Source organism: Trichechus manatus, unplaced genomic scaffold, assembly GCF_000243295.1.
Source record: "Trichechus manatus latirostris isolate Lorelei unplaced genomic scaffold, TriManLat1.0 scaffold00040, whole genome shotgun sequence".
NCBI lineage: Eukaryota > Metazoa > Chordata > Mammalia > Sirenia > Trichechidae > Trichechus > Trichechus manatus.
In genome coordinates, this window is record NW_004443976.1 from 1866379 (window position 1) to 1872378 (window position 6000).

Sequence of the window (6000 nt, forward strand, 5' to 3'; positions counted from 1 at the left end):
CTCAAATTGAAGGGATTCAATATATGGTATAATGTGTAAGGCACTATGCTAGGTGCTAAGATATAGCGACCCACAAAAGTTGACTTGAAGTGAAAAGCATTCACATGTGAAGAGCTAAATAGGAATCTGCTTTTCAAAACAATAATAGATGAGGCAGTGTATGAAATGGATTTGTTATTCCCGTGTCCTTGTGCACTGCTTCTAATGTAACTCTTTCTTGGGTCACCTTCAGTAGCTGACTCCGGTCTGGTGTCACTGACAGACCAATCCCTGGTTGCTTCCCTACTCTACAGCCTCACATTCCAGAGCCCAACTCCAGCCTCATTTGCCTCAGACAGATAAGGAAAGGTAGCGTGCACACTTCCTGCATATCACAGGTTGTTGATGAGTCTTCCTCCAATCTTGATGCTGCGTTCTTCATATAATCCAGCTTCTTGGATTATTTGCTCAACATACATATTGAAAAAGTATGGTGAAACTATACAGCCCCAATGCACACCTTTCCTGATTTTAAACCACGCAGTGTTCTGTTCGAACAACTGCCTCTTGGTCTATGTACAGGTTCTTCATGAGCACAATTAAGTGTTCTGGAATTCCCATTCTTCGTAATGTTATCCATAATTTGTTATGATCCACATGATCGAATGTCTTTACATAGTCAATAGTCTGGTATTTTCTGCTTTCAGCCAAGATCCATCTGACATCAGCAATGATATCTCTCATTCCACATCCTCTTCTGAATCCAGCTTGAATTTCTGGCAGTTCCCTGTCGATGTACTGCTGCAACTGCTTTTGAATGATCTTCACCAAACTTTCACTTGTGTGTGATATTAATGATATTGTTTGATAATTTCGCATTCTGTTGGATCACCTTTGTTTAGAATGGGCACAAATATGGATCTCTTCCAGTCAGTTGGCCAGGAAGCTGTCTTCCAAATTTCTTGACATAGACGAGCGAGTGGTTCCAGTGTTGCATCCGTTTGTTGAAAGATCTCAGTTGGTATTCTGTCAATTCCTGGAGCCTTGTTTTTTGCCAGTGCCTTCAGTGAAGCTTGGACTTCTTCCTTCAGTACCATCGGTTGTTGATCATATGCTGCCTCCAGAAATCGTTAAACGTAGACCAATTCTTTTTGGTACAATGACTCTGTGTAGTCCTTGCATCTTCTTTTGATGCTTCTTATGTTGTTTAGTATTTTCCCTGTAGAATCCTTCAGTATTGCAACTCAAGTCTTGAATTTTTTCTTCAGTTGTTGCAGCTTGAGAAATGCTGAACATATTCTTCCTTTTTGGTTTTCTCTCTCCAGGTCTTTGCACATGTCATTATAATACTTTACTTTGTCTTCTGGAGCTGCCCTTTGAAATCTTTTGTTCAGCTCTTTTACTTCATCATTTCTTCTATTCACTTTAGCTACTCTACGTTCAAGAGCAAGCTTCAGAGTGTCTTCAGACATCCATTTTGGTCTTTTCTTTCTTTCCTGTCTTTTTAGTGACCTCATGCTTTCCTCATGTATGATGTCCTTGATGTCAGTAAAACATAGGAGAGGGCAGAAATAAGCTTAGGGGACTGGCATGAATGCCTCAGGCTGCTTGTAACCTGGATATTTGGGAAATCTCCAGAACATACTTCTCTGCCCCAAAGCCTTCTTTTGGGAGATGTTTATCTCCACTGGACTCACGTCCCTCACTCAGAAAGACCTCTCTGCCCGCCTCCCTGCTTGCGTTTTTGGGTACCACCAGTGTCACTTCCCCCCATTGGTCTATCCCACCTGGCATTTGCACCCTCTGTCCACTGTCCTGCCCACCACCCAGGCCACATTCTAAAACCAAAAACCAAACTAGTTGCAGTCAAGTCAACTCCAACTCCTGGTGACTCCATATGTGTCAGGGTAGAACTGTGCTACATAGGGTTTTCAATGACTGATTTTTCTGAAGTAGATTGCTAGACCTTTCTTCCAAAGCACCTCTGGGTGGACTTGAAACTCAAATCTCTCATTAGCAGCCCAGTGGGTTAACCATTTGCACCACTGAGACACTCTAACACAAAATTTCCAATGGTTCCAACTTCCTAGCCTGTGTCTAGCACAAGGCTCAGCACTCCACAAGCCCATAGTTCCAATTAAGAGGCCATGAGGATAGCAAGATACAGAGCTGCTGCTCTCACTTCCTCACTCTGGAGCACTCCTCACTCATCTATTCCACAAGGCTGCCCCTTGCCAACTTCTCCAAGCAGCTGTGGAGAAAAGGAGGGGATGGGTGTGGCAAAGACATCCTATGGCTCCTTGCTGTCTGAGAAGGATCACTTGCGGGGGAGGGGCATGGAAAACAAACCCTTACTGATATCTGTAGTGCAGTCTATTTACTGCTCTGAAAGGCCCAGGTGAGATGCTGAGTGTGTACGTACATATGTCTGTGGGAGGGCAGTGGTGGGCATGAGAAGGAGAAGGGGCAGAGATAAGACCCTCACCTATGTTAATGAATGTAATCTGTACACTACAACACTGTGCAGGGTAGGGGGACTCAGAAAGATTTGAGGAGCTTGTCCAATGATACACAACTGTTAAGAAGCAGACATGAGATTAGAGCTAGTCTCTCTGACTCTCAAGTCTTTTCCCTCCGCTAGGTGACATAGTCTGCCTTTGAATGTGGAAATAAAGACTGAGTTGGGTGGGAAAAATTGTGTCCTTGACCTATGTCAGCCTCACAGATTAATATCCTAAATTATCTGAATTAGTGAAAACAAGCTCTTTTAGCCTATAGCACTTGTGGGGGTAAAGTGTTCCCCCTTATATATGTAAATGCTCCTCCTTGCCTCCATTGTTTGCCTGGCCTTCCTGAGAGATTAGATATTAATCCCATCTCACCTTTCTCCAAATACCTCTTCAGATAGAAGTTAAGTTGTTGGAATTGGTCTCCTTCCTCAAACCTGAATTCCCATGTACACAACTACCTCTGCCAGCCAACCCTGTGATTGATCCATTGCTTTTCTCTAACTTGGCCTGGTCTCCAGAGGGGGCACTAGACATGCATACAGTATGGCAAACCGTTTGGTTTTATCTAGGGTAATAACAATTATTACAATAGCAATAGCGATAACTGGTCTCATGCATTACATCTAATCTTACAACAACTCTAAAAAAAAAACAAAAAAACACCAAACTTGTTGCTGTCGAGTCAATTCCGATTCACAGCAACCCTACAGGACAGAGTAGAACTGCCCTCATGGGTTTCCAAGGAGCAGCTGTTGGATTTGAACTGCCAACCTTTTCGTTAGCAGCCAAGCTTTTAACACTGCACCACCAGGGCTCCACAACAACTCTGTTGCTGGGTGGAAACCCCAGAGTGCTAGGTGCAGCTCATCTCAGCCAATAGAGGAGAGGCCGAGGTGGGAAATCAGAAATGTGCTTTTACTTCATTGTGCAAGGAAAGGAGCAGTCGAGGCTGCCGCCACCAAGACTGCTCAGCGAGGGTGACAGTTACTTTTATGGGGTTTACAAGCAGGAAGTTCATACAAGTTACGTCAGCAACATTCTTAATCATACTACACAGGCGCAATGGGGTTTACGTATAACTTCATGCATCACATGTTCAGAAAATGGCAGTTTAACTCCACCCAGAGGCAGGGAAGTTACTATGTATGAGATATTTAATGAGCTAAAAGGTTACCCAGAATGTCAACATGGCACCTAAACTGGTTTCCACTGATTTTCTCTAGTTCTGGGCAGTAGTTAATGAAAGAGGAGCCAGGATGTTAATGTAAAGCTACAGGGCTTGTTGAGCAAGCTGCTTGAGGCAGTGGAATTTTTCACAGCCTGGAGACCTCTGTCTTAATCTTAGAAGGGGTATTGTCTTTATTACCCGCCTTCATCTCTTCCATCCTTGTCAGTAAAATGGGGAATTGAGACTCAGAGAGGCCAAGTAGCTTGCTCAAGATCCTATAGCTCCTAAGTATCAGAGTCAGTGTTTGAACCTAGTCTTGTCTGAAGTAGGATTGTTCCTGTATGTCTTCAAAACTCTTCCAGGCTGCCCAACATTTGCATGGGCCTTTTGGCTGCAGTGTGTGGCAAATAGGGCTGCTATTGTAGGTAGAAGTCTCTTACAACATTTTTCTTCCCAATGTAGCAGTATACCTTAATTAGCTATTTTGAAAAATTTCAAACCTGCAGAAATATTGAAAGAATAGAATAATGCACACTCATACTCTTCACCCACATCTACCAATTATTAACATTTTGTTACATTTACACTGTGTGTGTGTGTGTGTGTATGTGGGTGTAAATATATATGCACATACATGTATACATACACACAACTATAATATACATACACACACAGTATGCATATGTATTTTTGGTGGAACTTTTTGAGAATTACTTGCAGACACTCCATCCTGAAATATCTCAGCACTTAATAATGCTTTTAAAACATTTTCTGTGGACTCTAGGCCCCCTTGAGCAGCTGTTAATTTAAGTATGGTGGATGTTGGGGATAATATAAGAAAGTATCTGTCATCTTTAACCCCAGGTTTAAAGTTTTTGTCTTTACCAGAATAGCCCCATTGTTCTCAACAATTGGTTTGCTATCAAATAAACTTTTGAAGTTGTAACATAAATTTGTACTAATAAATTATCACTTTTGTCTGTATTACATATTGAGCTTTTGCAGAAGATATGATTTGAAAACAGGATTCTGCTATTTAAAATGTTTGAAATGCCACTGAGTCCCTGTTTTCTTCCTGGGTCATAACTGAGAGCAGAAGGGAGTCTTCTGTTTGGGCCTTCTTTAGGCACATGTGTACTCATAGGTTTGGCTCCAAGGACCCAAGTTATCACTTTGAGAGTATCATAAGTCTGTCAAAGGGTAAAGATCTCACAAAACACATAAGACTTACATTTTCACGTAATTTTCCTTTTAAAAGCACACACACATTGTTTATTTATTTATATCTCAATGCATGTATATGCACACATTTGCAGTGGACATTGTTTGACTGCTCAGAGTAATGATCATATGATAATGATAATAATAGGACAACAGTTAGCATTTATGGAGGGCTAAATATGTACCCCCCCCAACCATCTGTCAGTTTCTTCTACTGTGGTGGCTTGTGTGTTGTTGTAATGCTGGAAGCTATGCCACCAGTATTTCAAATACCAGCAGGGTCACCCATGGTGGAGAGGTTTTAGTGGAGCTTCTAGACTAAGACAAACTAGGAAGAAAGGCCTGGAATTCTATGTCCAAAAAATTAGCCAGTGAAAACCCTGTGGATCACAACAGAATATTGTCCAGTATAGTGCTGGAAAATGAGCCACATAGGTTGGAAGCCACTATCACGAAGATGGTGCAAGACTGGGTAATATTTTGTTCCGTTATACGTAGGGTCTCTATGAGTCGGAGCCGACTCTATGGCAACTAACAGCAACAACAGCAACAAATATGTGCCAGACAATCTCTAAGTGCTTTACATACGTATCTCATGTAATCCTCATAACAGCTTAATGAAGTAAAAACTACTGTTATGTCCATTTTACAGATGAGGGAACTAAACTACAGAGGGTTAAGTTACCTGCTCATGTTTACATAGCTAGTAAGCAGTTGGGCTGGGGTTCAAACCCAGGAGTCTGATCCCAGATCCCCTACTCTTCACCACCAAACTGTACTGCCTCCCAGACACATGAGTGGGCATGGGATTGAGGCTGGAAGTCCCCAGATATATTCTCAGGCCCAGGGAAATTTTCTCTATCAAGGACTGGTTCATTGCAGAGCTTTCTGCTTAGCATTCTGAAGCAGTTAAATAAATTTATATTAAACATTTGTGTTTTTACTTTTATGATGATATAAGAAAATGAATATAAACATATTTAGGATCATAGTGATAGCCACCTTATAATCTAACAGCTAAAAACATAAGATGTTTACATCTAATTTTACATTATGTATGTGTGTGTGTGTGTATATATATATGTATTATATATGTAGGTGTCATTACCGTAAAAACAATTA

The 6000-nt window shown here is 41.5% G+C and overlaps 1 protein-coding gene across 1 annotated transcript in view; it reads left to right on the forward strand.

Annotated features, from left to right (window-relative positions):
- The window catches only part of LOC101348432 (F-box/WD repeat-containing protein 10), a 105560-nt gene that overhangs the window by 26221 nt on the left and 73339 nt on the right, over nt 1-6000 (forward strand). The gene's annotated exons all lie outside the window — the stretch shown is intronic.